This window comes from Leuresthes tenuis, unplaced genomic scaffold (genome assembly GCF_036924035.1).
Source record: "Leuresthes tenuis unplaced genomic scaffold, fLeuTen1.0.hap1 SCAF_48, whole genome shotgun sequence".
Classification (NCBI taxonomy): Eukaryota; Metazoa; Chordata; class Actinopteri; order Atheriniformes; family Atherinopsidae; genus Leuresthes; species Leuresthes tenuis.
The window spans coordinates 516,481-535,214 of record NW_027325402.1 but is presented as its reverse complement, the minus strand read 5'-3'; the positions used below and the strand labels follow the sequence as shown (position 1 = coordinate 535,214).

Here is an 18,734-nt window from a genome sequence, read left to right as displayed (position 1 = left end):
GGTTAGATATTCGAACCTTTTCTTAACTGCTTTTTACAAACTTTGGTCGGACGTTCACAATATCTTGCAGCCGAACACCTCTGCTTCCGCTTTTGATGGTGTATATTCGGGCATACGAACCTTTTCTTACCCGCTTTTTACAAACCAAGGTCGGACTTTCACACCTTCTCTTAGCTGAACAACTCCGCTCCCTCTTTTGATTGTGTACAGTCGGGTAATTTAACCTTTTCTTACCCGCTTTTTACCAACTATGGTTGGACATTCACACCTTCTTACAGCAGAACACCTCTGCTCCCTGTTTTGATTATGTATGGTTTGACATTCGCACCTTCTCTCACCCGCCTTTTACTATGGTCGGCCATTCACAGCTTCCTCTCCACCATACTTGTATGGTGGGATATTCACACCCACTTGCATCCGAAGACCTCCGCCCCCACTTTTGTTGATATTTAGTCGGTCATTCGCACCTTACCCGCTTTTGGCAAACTTTGGCCTTCTTGCAGCCAAACACCTCTGATCTCGCTTTTGATGATGTAAGGTTGGGCATTCAGACCTTGCTTCACCTGCTTTTCACCAAATATAGTCGGACATTCACACCCACTTGCATCCGAAGACCTCCGCCCCAAATTTTGTTGATATTTAGTCGGACATTCGCACCTTACCCGCTTTTGGCAAACTATGGCCTTCTTGCAGCCAAACACCTCTGATCTCGCTTTTGATGATGTAAGGTTGGGCATTCAGACCTTGCTTCACCTGCTTTTCACCAAATATAGTCGGACATTCACACCTTCTTGCAGCCGAACACTTCCGCTTTTAGTGTTCTATGAGGCATTCACATATTTTCTTTCACCGTATTTTATAGATTATGGTTGGAAATTCTCACCCACTCTCATCCGAAGACCTCTCCTCCCGCTTTTGTTAATATATAGTCGGGCATTCGAACCTTTTCTTACCCGCTTTTTACAAATTATGGTCGAACATTCACACCTACTTGCAGCTGAATACTTCCGCTCCACCTTTTAGGTATGTATGGTTGGCATTTGCACTTCTTTTTATACTGATTGCTGAAGATTAAGTTGTTCTTTCTCAAACTACAATTTTTTTTTAATCGTTGAAACTTGATTAGACATGAATAAATATGAAGGACAAAGCAGTCTTAACTTGGTTTGAGTTAATGAATTCGTTTTATAGGAGAATCCGAATTCGTGCATAACTCATAAAATAGAGCTTATTTTCGGATTCCTGAAGAATGAGTCTGGTTCTTTCTCATAATACAAAGTTTGTTGTTTATTGTTGAAACTTCATCAGAAGTGAAGAAATAAATGAATGCCTATCAACAAATGTGGGATCTAAACTCTACTGCTTCCTCTAAAATAATTTCCTTTCTCAATTTAGAAATGTGTGTGTGTAAGTCACAACACCCGTGACACCAAAACGGCTTTCTTTTCTCTACACTCTGCACTATGAGCACACACACCAAATCAGAAAGGCTTTTTTCTCTCTTTTCTACATTATGGACTGTGGGGACACAAAACCGCTCTCTCTTTTTTTTTTTTTGATTGTGTGCCAGGGCGTTGTCTCACGTATTAGATTATGCTTAAGATACGAATGGGTTTATCAGTCACATCAGAATCCATACATACTGATCCTCCCGTAATAAAATGGTCGGATCTTATCAAACACACTTTGTTTCTTGTGACAATCAAGTCAGCGAAACAGCGTATACACGTCAAGACACTGAATCAAGTTTGCCACAAGAACTCATAAGTTTGGCAGTATTGCTCTGCCGTCAGCAATCATACACCCATTTTATTTTCGTGAGACATGTGCAAGCACCTGTTCATCTACTGTTCTATCACTATGAATTAGTGATCTATTATCAATAAGGATACTTCTACAACTACTATCAAAGTATGTCCGGACTTCTTATGTTGTCAGTTGCTATATATGAATAAGTGGGTAGCTACTGACAAGCATTAAGCATGTCACACAGCCCAAACATATAACATTTCAGGACACACCACACAGTTAACAACCACAGTGAAGCGTGTCAAAGCCCAAACATGTAACATTCAACAGGACACTTACACAACACATTCAAATCAAACAGTCAGACAACATACAAGAACATATACCCCAGCCGGCATTGCTCCCTGCCTATTTTCGTACAGCACACTATGTGTGCGCACACCTTTATTCACAAACTCTTCAACTTATACTCTTTTACCGAAGCTGCTACAGCTCGATTGGCCGAATACCCTTTGATCCTATTTCGGTGAATTTGACATCTGCCTTACATATAACAGATTAGCGGTTTAGCAGTTTTAATTTAGTTTGAGTGAAGGAATTCATTTTATAGCAAAATCCGAAATCGTGAAGAACTCATGAAAGTAAGCTTATTCTCGGATTCCTGAAACTTTAGATTTGCTCTTTCTTTTACTGCAAAGTACAACGTTGTTTTTTTTGTTTAAATCTTTCTAGACATGGTAAATATTAAGGACAAAGCAGTTTTCACATAGTTTGAGTGAAGGAATTCATTTTATAGATAAAATCCCAAGAGTCTGCTGAGAAAAGAGAGTGAATGCGAAGTAGACTTTAACACGGCTATGGGAGCGAGCCGAGTGTGGGCTAACCAGGAGAATTGCTTGAAAGAAACGCGACCCCGAATGAGCGGTCAGAACAAAGCCTCAATACGGGATTCTCGTGGTGTTTTTGTTGCTGCCTTGTCTTTTGCACAGAGTAAAAGACAAGGCAGCCATCGAATAGGGCCCGATTGTTCCTACTTGGTCAGCCGAGGAGCAAGGGGGGGGAGCAAGCGTCTCAACCAAGCAAAGCTCACCATGGGGAAGGTGGCTATGCCAACAAGCCTGATGCCCTGCTCCCGCAGTGACGGATAATCGTACTCTGGTTTCTCTTCATAACGTACAAGTCTTTCGCCTTTTACTAAAGATTTCTGTGGAGAGCAGCACTAATGAGTTGTTTCTATTTTTGGCAGGCTTTACCTTTGCGGGTGAAGCCCTTTCTGTCTGTGCAAAAGAAATCTTCTTACTGTGCAGAGTGACTTCTCTGAGTAGAGTCGCCTTACTATTTGCGACTGTGCCGATGTTCGAAGCTGGAGTGCAAAGTTGTTGCTTGAATGGTGCTTGCTGGAGCGTGCGGGAGTGCAAAGTTATACCATTTAAAAGGGCTGAAGAGTGCTCAGTGCAGCGGGTGGGCGACACTCTGGCCACCTTGAAAACCGAGGTTACATCCACTACCAGGGTCAGCCCAAGTTCTGCCGCAAGTGTGGTGAGCATGGGCACCTGGTTGAGGCTTGTACCAAGGTGTTATGTGGGAAGAGCAGAGAAATTGGGCAAACTTTTGGAGAGTGTCCAAATGGCAGGAAATGTAATCTCTGTGGAGAATTAAATCACCTCTTCAGAGATTGCCCTAAATCTTTTGCCAACAAATTAAAGACGGTAAAGCCACAGTCAAGCCAACAAAGAGAAGGACCAAAGGTGACAGTTGGTGAACAAAGTGAAGAGGTTGACCCAATAAATTCAAACTTCCCGCCAAAAGCTTGGATTGGAAGTGAGGAGCAAAAAGGGGAGGGGCCTGTAGAGGCCTCACCACTCAGTGTTGAAGTCTGTGAGAATTCACAGGCAGAGGGTGGAGCTACGCTAAATGAGGAGGAAGAGCAGACTGGTGAGTCTAGTGAAGATACTCACCTCCCCGAAGGTCAACAGAAGGTCAATTTGTTGATAGGCATTCATTTATTTCTTCACTTCTGATGAAGTTTCAACAATAAACAACAAACTTTGTATTATGAGAAAGAACCAGAATCATTCTACAGGAATCCGAAAATAAGCTCTATTTTATGAGTTATGCACGAATTCGGATTCTCCTATAAAACGAATTCCTTAACTCAAACCAAGTTAAGACTGCTTTGTCCTTCATATTTATTCATGTCTAATCAAGTTTCAACGATAAACAACGTTGTACTTTGTAGAATGAGAAAGAACTTCTTCAGCAATAAGCATCTCTCGACATATGACGAAGTACAGATTTTGCTATAAAATTAATTCCTTCTATCAGCCTGACTTAAAACTGTTTGTCCTCCTTATTTATCCACTTCAAATCAAGTTTCAACAATTAAAAAAAATTTGTAGTTTGAGAAAGAACAACTTAATCTTCAGCAATCAGTATAAAAAGAGGTGCAAATGCCAACCATACATACCTAAAAGGTGGAGCGGAAGTATTCAGCTGCAAGTAGGTGTGAATGTTCGACCATAATTTGTAAAAAGCGGGTAAGAAAAGGTTCGAATGCCCGACTATATATTAACAAAAGCGGGAGGAGAGGTCTTCGGATGAGAGTGGGTGAGAATTATTCTATAAAATACGGTGAAAAAAAATATGTGAATGCCTCATAGAACACTAAAAGCGGAAGTGTTCGGCTGCAAGAAGGTGTGAATGTCCGACTATATTTGGTGAAAAGCAGGTGAAGCAAGGTCTGAATGCCCAACCTTACATCATCAAAAGCGAGATCAGAGGTGTTTGGCTGCAAGAAGGCCATAGTTTGCCAAAAGCAGGTAAGGTGCGAATGTCCGACTAAATATCAACAAAATTTGGGGCGGAGGTCTTCGGATGCAAGTGGGTGTGAATGTCCGACTATATTTGGTGAAAAGCAGGTGAAGCAAGGTCTGAATGCCCAACCTTACATCATCAAAAGCGAGATCAGAGGTGTTGGGCTGCAAGAAGGCCATAGTTTGCCAAAAGCGGGTAAGGTGCGAATGACCGACTAAATATCAACAAAAGTGGGGGCGGAGGTCTTCGGATGCAGGTGGGTGTGAATATCCCACCATACAAGTATGGTGGAGAGGAAGCTGTGAATGGCCGACCATAGTAAAAGGCGGGTGAGAGAAGGTGCGAAAGTCAAACCATACATAATCAAAACAGGGAGCGGAGGTGTTCTGCTGTAAGAAGGTGTGAATGTCCAACCATAGTTGGTAAAAAGCGGGTAAGAAAAGGTTAAAATACCCGACTGTACACAATCAATAGCGGGAGCGGAGTTGTTCGGCTACTAAAAGGTGTGAAAGTCCGACCATGGTTTGTAAAAGCGGGTAAGAAAAGGTGCGAATGCCCGACAATGTATGATCAAAAGAGGGAGTGGAGGTTTTCGGCTGCAAGAAGGTCTGAATGTCCAACCATAATTTGTAAAAACCGGGGAAGAAAAGGCTCGAAAGCCCGACTATACACCATCAAAAGTGGGAGCGGAGGTGTTCAGCTGCAAGACGGTCTGAATGTCCATCAATAATTGCTAGAAAACATGAAAGAAAATTTTCGAATATCAAACTGCACATGATCATAAGCGGGAGAGGAGGTGTTCAGCTGCAAGAAGGTGTGAATGTCTACCCATAATTACTGAAAAATGGGTAAGAAAAGGTGCGAATGCCTAACAATACATCATCAAAAGAGAGAGCGGAGGTGTTCCGCTGTAAGACGGTGTGAATGTCCGAACATAGATGGTAAAAAGCGGGTAAGAAAAGGTTAAATTACACGACTGTACACAATCAAAAGAGGGAGCGGAGTTGTTCAGCTAAGAGAAGGTGTGAAAGTCCGACCTTGGTTTGTAAAAAGCGGGTAAGAAAAGGTTCGTATGCCCGAATATACACCATCAAAAGCGGAAGCGGAGGTGTTCGGCTGCAAGATATTGTGAACGTCCGACCAAAGTTTGTAAAAAGCAGTTAAGAAAAGGTTCGAATATCTAACTAAACATAATCAAAAGCGGGAGCAGAGCTGTTCGACTTGAAGTAGGTGTGAATGTCAGATCATAATTTGCAAAAAGCTGATGAGAAAGGGTGAGAATGCCCGACTATACACCATCAAATGCGGTAGCGGAGTTGTTCGGCTGTGAGTAGGTGTGAATCTCCAACCATAATTGCTGAAAAATGTGTTAGAAAAGGTAAAAATGCCGGTCCATACATAATCAAAATCGGGAGAGGTGGTGTGCAGCTGCAAGAAGGTCTAAATTTCCATCAATAATTGCTAGAAAACATGAAAGAAAATTTTCGAAAATCAAACCACACATGATCATAAGTGGGAGAGGAGGTGTTCAGCTGCAAGAAGGTGTGAATGTCCACCCATAATACCTGAAAAATGGGTAAAAAAAAGGTGCGAATGCCCAACCATACATCATCAAAAGCAGGAGTGCATGTGTGCGGCTACAAGAAGGTGTGAATGTCCGACCAAAGTTTGTAAAAAGCAGTTAAGAAAAGGTTCGAATATCCAACCATACATAATCAAAAGCGGGAGCAGAGCTGTTCGACTGCAAGTAGGTGTGAATGTCAGATCATAATTTGCAAAAAGCTGATGAGAAAGGGTGAGAATGCCCGACTATACACCATCAAATGCGGAAGCGGAGTTGTTCGGCTGTTAGTAGGTGTGAATCTACAACCATAATTGCTGAAAAATGTGTTAGAAAAGGTAAAAATGCCGGTCCATACATAATCAAAATCGGGAGAGGTGGTGTTCAGCTGCAAGAAGGTCTAAATGTCCATCAATAATTGCTAGAAAACATGAAAGAAAATTTTCGAAATTCAAACCACACAAGATCATAAGTGGGAGAGGAGGTGTTCAGCTGCAAGAAGGTGTGAATGTCCACCCATAATACCTGAAAAATGGGTAAAAAAAAGGTGCGAATGCCCAACCATACATCATCAAAAGCAGGAGTGCATGTGTTCGGCTACAAGAAGGTGTGAACGTCCAACCAAAGTTTGTAAAAAGCAGTTAAGAAAAGGTTCGAATATCCAACCATACATAATCAAAAGCGGGAGCAGAGCTGTTCGACTGCAAGTAGGTGTGAATGTCAGATCATAATTTGCAAAAAGCTGATGAGAAAGGGTGAGAATGCCCGACTATACACCATCAAATGCGGGAGCGGAGTTGTTCGGCTGTGAGTAGGTGTGAATCTCCGACCATAATTGCTGGAAAATGTGTTAGAAAAGGTAAGAATGCCGGTCCATACATCATCAAAAGCGAGAGAGGTTGTGTTCGGCTGCAAGTAGGTGTGAATGTCCAGCCATAATTACTCACAAACGGGTAAGAAAAGGTAGTATTGCCAGACCATATATGATCAAAACAGGGAGCGGAGGTGGTTCAGCTGCAAGAAGGTTTGAATGTCCGACTAAAGTTCAAATATATTAACAAAAGCGGGAGGAGAGGTCTTCGGATGAGAGTGGTTGAAAATTTCCAACCATAATGTATAAAATGCGGTGAAAAAAAGGTGTGATAGAACACTAAAAGGTGGAGCGGAAGTGTTCGGCTGCAAGAAGGTGTGAATGTCCGACTATATTTGGTGAAAAGCAGGTGAAGCAAGGTCTGAATGCCCAACCTTACATCATCAAAAGCGAGATCAGAGGTGTTTGGCTGCAAGAAGGCCATAGTTTGCCAAAAGCGGGTAAGGTGCGAATGTCCGACTAAATATCAACAAAATTTGGGGCGGAGGTCTTCGGATGCAAGTGGGTGTGAATGTCCGACTATATTTGGTGAAAAGCAGGTGAAGCAAGGTCTGAATGCCCAACCTTACATCATCAAAAGCGAGATCAGAGGTGTTGGGCTGCAAGAAGGCCATAGTTTGCCAAAAGCGGGTAAGGTGCGAATGACCGACTAAATATCAACAAAAGTGGGGGCGGAGGTCTTCGGATGCAGGTGGGTGTGAATATCCCACCATACAAGTATGGTGGAGAGGAAATTGTGAATGGCCGACCATAGTAAAAGGCGGGTGAGAGAAGGTGCGAATGTCAAACCATACATAATCAAAACAGGGAGCGGAGGTGTTCTGCTGTAAGAAGGTGTGAATTTCCAACCATAGTTGGTAAAAAGCGGGTAAGAAAAGGTTAAAATACCCGACTGTACACAATCAATAGCGGGAGCGGAGTTGTTCGGCTACTAAAAGGTGTGAAAGTCCGACCATGGTTTGTAAAAAGCGGGTAAGAAAAGGTGCGAATGCCCGACAATGTATGATCAAAAGAGGGAGTGGAGGTTTTCGGCTGCAAGAAGGTCTGAATGTCCAACCATAATTTGTAAAAACCGGGGAAGAAAAGGCTCGAAAGCCCGACTATACACCATCAAAAGTGGGAGCGGAGGTGTTCAGCTGCAAGACGGTCTGAATGTCCATCAATAATTGCTAGAAAACATGAAAGAAAATTTTCGAATATCAAACTGCACATGATCATAAGCGGGAGAGGAGGTGTTCAGCTGCAAGAAGGTGTGAATGTCTACCCATAATTACTGAAAAATGGGTAAGAAAAGGTGCGAATGCCTAACCATACATCATCAAAAGAGGGAGCGGAGGTGTTCCGCTGTAAGACGGTGTGAATGTCCGAACATAGATGGTAAAAAGCGGGTAAGAAAAGGTTAAATTACACGACTGTACACAATCAAAAGAGGGAGAGGAGTTGTTCAGCTAAGAGAAGGTGTGAAAGTCCAACCTTGGTTTGTAAAAAGCGGGTAAGAAAAGGTTCGTATGCCCGAATATACACCATCAAAAGCGGAAGCGGAGGTGTTCGGCTGCAAGATATTGTGAACGTCCGACCAAAGTTTGTAAAAAGCAGTTAAGAAAAGGTTCGAATATCTAACTAAACATAATCAAAAGCGGGAGCAGAGCTGTTCGACTGCAAGTAGGCGTGAATGTCAGATCATAATTTGCAAAAAGCTGATGAGAAAGGGTGAGAATGCCTGACTATACACCATCAAATGCGGTAGCGGAGTTGTTCGGCTGTTAGTAGGTGTGAATCTCCAACCATAATTGCTGAAAAATGTGTTAGAAAAGGTAAAAATGCCGGTCCATACATAATCAAAATTGGGAGAGGTGGTGTTCAGCTGCAAGAAGGTCTAAATGTCCATCAATAATTGCTAGAAAACATGAAAGAAAATTTTCGAAAATCAAACCACACATGATCATAAGTGGGAGAAGAGGTGTTCAGCTGCAAGAAGGTGTGAATGTCCACCCATAATACCTGAAAAATGGGTAAAAAAAAAGGTGCGAATGCCCAACCATACATCATCAAAAGCAGGAGTGCATGTGTTCGGCTACAAGAAGGTGTGAACGTCCAACCAAAGTTTGTAAAAAGCAGTTAAGAAAAGGTTCGAATATCCAACCATACATAATCAAAAGCGGGAGCAGAGCTGTTCAACTGCAAGTAGGTGTGAATGTCAGATCATAATTTGCAAAAAGCTGATGAGAAAGGGTGAGAATGCCCGACTATACACCATCAAATGCGGGAGCGGAGTTGTTCGGCTGTGAGTAGGTGTGAATCTCCAACCATAATTGCTGAAAAATGTGTTAGAAAAGGTAAAAATGCCGGTCCATACATAATCAAAATCGGGAGAGGTGGTGTTCAGCTGCAAGAAGGTCTAAATGTCCATCAATAATTGCTAGAAAACATGAAAGAAACTTTTCGAAAATCAAACCGCACATGATCATAAGTGGGATAGGAGGTGTTCAGCTGCAAGGTGTGAATGTCCACCCAAAATTCCTGAAAAATGGGCAAAAAAAAGGTGTGAATGCCCAACCATACATCATCAAAAGCAGGAGTGGAAGTGTTCGGCTACAAGAAGGTGTGAACGTCCAACCAAAATATGTAAAAAGCAGTTAAGAAAAGGTTCGAATATCCAACCAAACATAATCAAAAGCGGGAGCAGAGCTTTTCGACTGCAAGTAGGTGTGAATGTCAGATCATAATTTGCAAAAAGCTGATGAGAAAGGGTGAGAATGCCCGACTATACATCATCAAATGCGGGAGCGGAGTTGTTCGGCTGTGAGTAGGTGTGAATCTCCGACCATAATTGCTGAAAAATGTGTTAGAAAAGGTAAAAATGCCGGTCCATACATCATCAAAAGCGAGAGAGGTTGTGTTCGGCTGCAAGTAGGTGTGAATGTCCAGCCATAATTACTCACAAACGGGTAAGAAAAGGTAGTATTGCCAGACCATATATGATCAAAACAGGGAGCGGAGGTGGTTCAGCTGCAAGAAGGTTTGAATGTCCGACTAAAGTTCAAATATATTAAAGAAAGCGGGAGGAGAGGTCTTCGGATGAGAGTGGTTGAAAATTTCCGACCATAATGTATAAAATGCGGTGAAAAAAAGGTGTGATAGAACACTAAAAGGTGGAGCGGAAGTGTTCGGCTGAAAGAAGGTGTGAATGTCCGACTATATTTGGTGAAAAGCAGGTGAAGCAAGGTCTGAATGCCCAACCTTACATCATCAAAAGCGAGACCAGAGGTGTTTCGCTGCAAGAAGGCCATAGTTTGCCAAAGGCGGGTAAGGTGCGAATGTCCGACTAAATATCAACAAAATTTGGGGCAGAGGTCTTCGGATGCAAGTGGGTGTGAATATCCAACCATACAAGTATGGTGGAGAGGAAGCTGTGAATAGCCGACCATAGTTTGGAAAAAGCGGGTAAGAAAAGGTTTGAATACCCGAACATACACCATCAAAAGAGGGAGCGGAGGTGTTCCGCTGTACGAAGGTGTGAATGTCCGACCATAGTTGGTAAAAAGCGGGTAAGAAAAGGTTCAAATACCCGACTGTACACAATCAATAGCGGGAGCGGATGTGTTCGGTTACAAGAAGGTGTGAAAGTCCGACCATGGTTTGTAAAAAGCGGGTAAGAAAAGGTGCGAATGTCCGACAATGTATGATCAAAAGAGAGAGCGGAGGTTTTCGGATACAAGAAGGTTTGAATGTCCCACCATAGTTTGTATAAAGCGGGTAAGAAAAGGTTCGAATGCCCGACTATACACCATCAAAAGTGGGAGCAGAGGTGTTCCGCTGTAAGACGGTGTGAATGTCCGACCATAGTTGGTAAAAAGCGGGTAAGAAAAGGTTAAAATACCCGACTGTACACAATCAATAGCGGGAGCGGAGTTGTTCGGCTACAAGAAGGTGTGAAAGTCCGATCATGGTTTGTAAAAACAGGGAAGAAAAGGCTCGAAAGCCCGACTATACACCATCAAAAAGAAGGTTTGAATGTCCATCAATAATTGCTTTAAAACAAGAAAGTAAATTTTCGAATATCAAACCGTATATGATCATAAGCGGGAGAGGAGGTGTTCCGCTGTAAGACGGTGTGAATGTCTGACCATAGTTGGTAAAAAGCGGGTAAGAAAAGGTAAAATACCCGACTGTACACAATCAATAGCGGGAGCGGAGTTGTTCGGCTACTAAAAGGTGTGAAAGTCCGACCCTGGTTTGTAAAAAGCGGGTAAGAAAAGGTTCGAATGCCCGAACATACACCATCAAAAGAGGGAGCGGAGGTGTTCCGCTGTAAGACGGTGTGAATGTCCGATCATAGTTGGTAAAAAGCGGGTAAGAAAAGGTTAAAATACCCGACTGTACACAATCAAAAGAGGGAGCGGAGTTGTTAAGCTAAGAGAAATTGTGAAAGTCCGACCATGGTTTGTAAAAAGCGGGTAAGAAAAGGTTCGTATGCCCGAATATACACTATCAAAACCGGAAGCGTAGGTGTTCGGCTGCAAGAAGGTGTGAACGTCCGACCAAAGTTTGTAAAAAAGCAGATAAGAAAAGGTTCGATTATCTAACCAAACATAATCAAAAGCGGGAGCAGAGCTGTTCAACTGCAAGTAGGTGTGAATGTTAGAGAATAATTTGCAAAAAGCTGATGAGAAAGGGTGAGAAATCCCGACTATACACCATCAAATGCGGTAGCGGAGTTGTTCGGCTGTGAGTAGGTGTGATTCTCCAACCATAATTGCTGAAAAATGTGTTAGAAAAGGTAAGAATGCCGGTCCATACATCATCAAAATCGGGAGAGGTGGTGTTCGGCTGCAAGAAGGTGTGAACGTCCGACCAAAGTTTGTAAAAAGCAGTTAAGAAAAGGTTTGAATATCCAACCGAACATAATCAAAAGCGGGAGCAGAGCTGTTCGACTGCAAGTAGGTGTGAATGTCAGATCATAATTGCTGAAAAATGTGATAGAAAAGACTAGAATGCCGGACAATACATCATCAAAAGCGGGAGAGGTGGTTTTTCGGCTGCAAGTAGATGTGAATGTCCAGCCATAATTACTTACAAACGGGGGAAGAAAAGGTAGTATTTCCAGACCACACATGATCAAAACAGGGAATGGAGGTGGTTCAGCTGCAAGGTGTGAATGTCTGACTAAAGTTTGTAAAAACCGTGTAAGACAAGGGGCGAATGCCCGACAATGTATGATCAAAAGAGGGAGCGGAGGTTTTCGGCTGCAAGGTCTGAATGTCCAACCATAATTTGTAAAAATCGGGGAAGAAAAGGCTCGAAAGCCCGACTATACACCATCAAAAGCGGGAGCAGAGGTGTTCAGGTGCAAGAAGGTCTGAACGTCCGACCAATAATTACTGAAAAATGGGTAAGAAAAGGTGCGAATGCCAAATCATACATCATCAAAAGCAGGAGCGGATGTGTTCGGCTACAAGAAGGTTTGAATGTCCAACCATAGTAAGTAATAGGTGGTTAAGAAAAGGCTCGAATGCCCGACTATACACCATCAAAAGCGGAAGCGGAGGTGTTCGGCTGCAAGACGGTGTGAACGTCCGACCAAAGTTTGTAAAAAGCATTAAGAAAATGTTCGAATATCCAACCAAACATAATCAAAAGCGGGAGCAGAGCTGTTCGACTGCAAGTAGGTGTGAATATCAGATCATAATTTGCAAAAAGCTGATGAGAAAGGGTGAGAATGCCCGACTATACACTATCAAATGTGGGAGCGGAGGTGTTCGTCTGTGAGTAGGTGTGAATGTCCGACCATAATTGCTGAAAAATGTGTTAGAAAAGGTAAGAATGCCGGACCATATATCATCAAAAGCGGGAGAGGTTGTGTTCGGCTGCAAGAAGGTGTGAATGTCCAGCCATAATTACTCACAAACGGGTAAGAAAAGGTACTATTGCCAGACCATATATGATCAAAACAGGGAGCGGAGGTGGTTCAGCTGCAAGAAGGTTTGAATGTCCGACTAAAATTTGTAAAAAGCGGGTAAGACAAGGTGTGAATTCCCGACAATGTATGATCAAAAGAGGAGCGGAGGTTTTCGGCTGCAAGAAGGTCTGAATGTCCACCCATAATTACTGAAAAATGGGTAAGAAAAGGTGCGAAAGCCCAACCGCACATGATCATAAGTGGATGAGAAGGTGTTCGACTGCAAGTAGGTGTGAATGTAAGATCATAATTTGTAAAAAGCGGGTAAGAAAAGGTAAGAATGCCCAACCATAAATTATCATAAGCGGCAGCAGAGTTTCGGCTGGTATTTATCAATGTCTAGATAGATTTCAACAAAAAACAACGTTGTACTTTGCAGTAAAAGAAAGTGCAAGTCAAAAGTTTTAGGAATCCGAGAATAAGCTTATTTTCATGAGTTCTGCACGATTTCGGATTTTATGTATAAAATGAATTTCTTCACGCAAACTAAGTTAACATGGCTTTGTCCTTCATATGTACCCATTTCTACATATATTTCAAGCATAAACTTCCTCATATTACCCTGAATGAGAAAGAGCCACACTTGTGATTAAGCCATACCTCCCTTTTGAGGAGTTCTGCATGATTTGGGATTTTATCTATAAAATTAATTCCTTCACTCAAACTATGTTAAAACGGCTTTTACCTTCATATTTATCAATGTCTCGATAGATTTAAACAAAAAACAACGTTGTACTTTGCAATAAAAGAAAGAGCAAATCAAAAGTTTTAGGAATCCGAGAATAAGCTTATTTTCATGAGTTCTGCACGATTTCGGATTTTATGTATAAAATGAATTCATTCACTCAAACCAAGTTAAAACTGCTTTTTCCTTCATATTTATCAATGTCTAGATCGACTTCAACAAAGAACAACATTGTATTTTGCAGTAGAAGAAAGAGCAAAACTGAAGGATCAGGAATCCGAGAATAAGCTTCTTTTCATACGTTCTGCATGATTTGGGATTTTATGTATAAAATGAATTTCTTCACTCAAACTAAGTTAACACTGCTTTGTCCTTCATATGTACCCATTTCTACATATATTTCAAGCATAAACTTCCTCATACTACCCTGAATGAGAAAGAACCACACTTGTGATTAAGCCATATGCCCCTTTTGAGGAGTTCTGCATGATTTGGGATTTTATCTATAAAATCAATTCTTTCACTCAAACTATGTTAAAACGGCTTTTACCTTCATATTTATCAATGTCTCGATAGATTTAAACAAAAAAACAACGTTGTACTTTGCAGTAAAAGAAAGAGCCAATCAAAAGTTTTAGGAATCCGAGAATAAGCTTATTTTCATGAGTTCTGCACGATTTCGGATTTTATGTATAAAATGAATTCATTCACTCAAACCAAGTTAAAACTGCTTTTTCCTTCATATTTATCAATGTCTAGATCGACTTCAACAAAGAACAACATTGTATTTTGCAGTAGAAGAAAGAGCAACACTGAAGGATCAGGAATCCGAGAATAAGCTTATTTTCTTATGGGCAAGTGGGAACTGCTTTGTCCTTCATAATTATCAATGTGTAGATGGATTTCAACTTCTTCTACTGCAAAGTCCAATGTTTTTCTTTGTTGAAGTCGATCTAGACATTGATGAATATGGAAGGACAAAGCAGTTTTAACTTGGTTTGAGCAAAGCAATTCATTTTATAGCAAAATCCGAAATCGTGCAGAACTCATGAAAGTAAGCTTATTCTCGGATTCCTGAAACTTTAGATTTGCTCTTTCTTTTACTGCAAAGTACAACGTTGTTTTTTTGTTTAAATATTTCTAGACATGGTAAATATGAAGGACAAATCAGTTTTAACATAGTTTGAGTGAAGTAATGCATTTTATAAGCAAAATCCCAAATCATGCAGAACTCACGAAATGCTTTTTCTCGCTTTTCACTGCTTTTTACAAACTTTGGTCGGACGTTCACACCTTCTTGCATCCGAACACCTCCGCTTCCGCTTTTGATGATGTATATTCGGGCATTCGAACCTTTTTTTACCCGCTTTTTACAAACCATTGTCAGACTTTCACACCTTCTTGCAGCCGAACACCACCTCTCCCAATTTTGATGATGTATGGTCCAGTATTCTTACCTTTTCTAACACATTTTTCAGCAATTATGGTCGGACATTCACACCTACTCACAGCTGGACACCTCTGCTCCCGCTTTTGATCATACAATGTCGGGACATCGCTCCTTGTCTTACCAGCTTTTTACAAATTTTAGTCGAACATTCACACCTTCTTGCAGCTGAAGACCTCCGCTCCCGCTTTTGATGATGTATAGTCGGGCTTTCGAGCCTTTTCTTACCCGGTTTTTACAAATTATGGTTGGACATTCAGACCTTGCAGCCGAACACCTCCGCTCTCTCTTTTGATCATACATTGTTGGGCATTCGCACCTTGTCTTACCCGCTTTTTACAAACTATAGTCAGACATTCACACCTTGCAGCTGAACCTCCGCTCCCTGTTTTGATCATGTATGGTCTGGCAATACTACCTTTTCTTCCCCCGTTTGTGAGTAATTATGGCTGGACATTCACACCTACTTGCAGTCGAACAGCTCTGCTCCCGCTTTTGATTATGTTTGGTTGGATATTCGAACCTTTTCTTAACTGCTTTTTACAAACCATGGTCGGACTTTCACACCTTCTTGTAGCCGAACAACTCCGCTCCCCGCTATTGATTGTGTACAGTCGGGTATTTTAACCTTTTCTTACCCGCTTTTTACCAAGTATGATCGGACATTCACACCTTCGTACAGCGGAACACCTCCGCTCCCTCTTTTGATGGTGTATAGTCGGGCATTCAAACCTTTTCTTACCCGCTATTTACAAACTATGGTAGGACTTTCAAACCTTCGTGTATCCGAAAACCTCCGCTCTCTCTTTTGATCATACATTGTCGGACATTCGCACCTTTTCTTACCCGCTTTTTACAAACCATGGTCAGACTGTCACACCTTCTTGTAGTCGAACACATCCGCTCCCGCTATTGATTGTGTACAGTCAGGTATTTTAACCTTTTCTTACCCGCTTTTTACCAAGTATGGTCGGACATTCACACCTTCGTACAGCGGAACACCTCCGCTCCCTCTTTTGATGGTGTATGTTCGGGCATTCAAACCTTTTCTTACCCGCTTTTTCCAAACTATGGTCGGCTATTCACAGCTTCCTCTCCACCATACTTGTATGGTGGGATATTCACACCCACTTGCATCCGAAAACCTCCGCCCCAAATTTTGTTGATATTTGGTCGGACATTCGCACCTTACCCGCTTTTGGCAAACTATGGCCTTCTTGCAGCCAAACAACTCTGATCTTGCTTTTGATGATGTAAGGTTGGGCATTCAGACCTTGCTTCACCTGCTTTTCACCAAATATAGTCGGACATTCACACCTTCTTGCAGCCGAACACTTCCGCTCCACCTTTTAGTGTTCTATCACACCTTTTTTTTCACCGCATTTTATACATTATGGTTGGAAATTTTCAACCACTTTCATCCGAAGACCTCTCCTCCCGCTTTTGTTAATATATTTTAACTTTAGTTTGACATTCAAACCTTCTTGCAGCTGAACCACCTCCGCTCCCTGTTTTGATCATATATGGTCTGGCAATACTACCTTTTCTTACCCGTTTGTGAGTAATTATGGCTGGACATTCACACCTACTTGCAGCCGAACACAACCTCTCTCGCTTTTGATGATGTATGGACCGGCATTTTTACCTTTTCTAACACATTTTTCAGCAATTATGGTCGGAGATTCACACCTACTCACAGCCGAACAACTCCGCTCCCGCATTTGATGATGTATAGTCGGGCATTCTCACCCTTTCTCATCAGCTTTTTGCAAATTATGATCTGACATTCACACCTACTTGCAGTCGAACAGCTCTGCTCCCGCTTTTGATTATGTTTGGTTGGATATTCGAAACTTTTCTTAACTTCTTTTTACATATTTTGGTTGGACGTTCACACCTTCTTGTAGCTGAACACTTCCACTCCTGCTTTTGATGATGTATGGTTGGGCATTCACACCTTTTTTTTGCCCATTTTTCAGGAATTATGGGTGGACATTCACACCTTGCAGCTGAACACCTCCTATCCCACTTATGATCATGTGCGGTATGATTTTCGAAAAGTTTCTTTCATGTTTTCTAGCAATTATTGATGGACATGTAGACCTTCTTGCAGCTGAACACCTCCGCTCCCGCTTTTGATCATACATTGTCAGGCATTAGCAACCTTGTCTTACCCACTTTTTACAAACTTTAGTCGAACAGTCACACCTTTTTGAAGCCGAACACCACCTCTACCGCTTTTGATAATGTATGGTCCAGCATTCTTACCTTTTCTAACACATTCTTCAGCAATTATGGTCGGACATTCACACCTACTCAGAGCCGAACACCTCCGCTCCCGCATTTGATGGTCTATAGTCGGGCATTCTACAGCGGAAAAGACTCATTCTTATGTTTGGTTAGATATTCGAACCTTTTCTTAACTGCTTTTTACAAACTTTGGTCGGACGTTCACAATATCTTGCAGCCGAACACCTCCGCTTCCGCTTTTGATGGTGTATATTCGGGCATACGAACCTTTTCTTACCCGCTTTTTACAAACCAAGGTCGGACTTTCACACCTTCTCTTAGCTGAACAACTCCGCTCCCTCTTTTCATTGTGTACAGTCGGGTAATTTAACCTTTTCTTACCCGCTTTTTACCATCTATGGTCGGACATTCACACCGTCTTACAGCGGAACACCTCCGCTCCCTCTTTTGATGATGTATGGTTAGGCATTCGCACCTTTTCTTACCCATTTTTCAGTAATTATGGGTAGACATTCACACCTTCTTGCAGCTGAACACCTCCTCTCCCGCTTATGATGATGTGTGGTTTGATATTCGAAAATTTTCTTTCATGTTTTCTAGCAATTATTGATGGACATTCAGACCGTCTTGAAGCTGAACACCTCCGCTCCCACTTTTGATGGTGTATAGTCGGGCTTTCGAGCCTTTTCTTCCCCGGTTTTTACAAATTATGGTTGGACATTCAGACCTTCTTGCAGCCGAAAACCTCCACTCCCTCTTTTGATCATACATTGTCGGGCATTCGCACCTTTTCTTACCCGCTTTTTACAAACCATGGTCGGACTTTCACACCTTCTTGTAGCCGAACAACTCCGCTCCCGCTATTGATTGTGTACAGTCGGGTATTTTAACCTTTTCTTACCCGCTTTTTACCAACTATTGTTGGACATTCACACCGTCTTACAGCGGAACACCTCCGCTCCCTCTTCTGATGGTGTATATTCGGGCACTCGAACCTTTTCTTACCCGCTTTTTACAAACTATGGTCGGACATTAAAACCTTCTTGTAGCCGAACACATCCACTCCTGCTTTTGATGATGTATGGTTGGGCATTCGTACCTTTTCTTAACCATTTTGCAGTAATTATGGGTGGACATTCACACCTTTTTGCATTTTAACACCTCCTCTCCCGCTTATGATCATGTGCGGTTTGATATTCGAAAATTCTCTTCCATGTTTTCTAGCACTTATTGATGGACATTCAGACCTTCTTGCAGCTGAACACCTCCGCTCCAGCTGTTGATGGTGTATAGTCGGGCTTTCGAGCCTTTTCTTCCCCGATTTTTACAAATTATGGATGGACATTCAGACCTTCTTTCAGCCGAAAACCTCCGCTCCCTCTTTTGATCATACATTGT

The 18,734-nt window shown here is 42.0% G+C and overlaps 1 non-coding gene across 1 annotated transcript; it reads left to right on the top strand.

Moving 5' to 3' along the window:
• Nucleotides 1-2,899: 2,899 nt before the first annotated feature.
• LOC140285592 (U5 spliceosomal RNA) lies at nucleotides 2,900-3,013 on the top strand. Its single transcript, XR_011910603.1, has one exon. It is a non-coding gene; the product is annotated as a U5 spliceosomal RNA (small nuclear RNA).
• The last annotated feature ends 15,721 nt before the right edge of the window (nucleotides 3,014-18,734 follow it).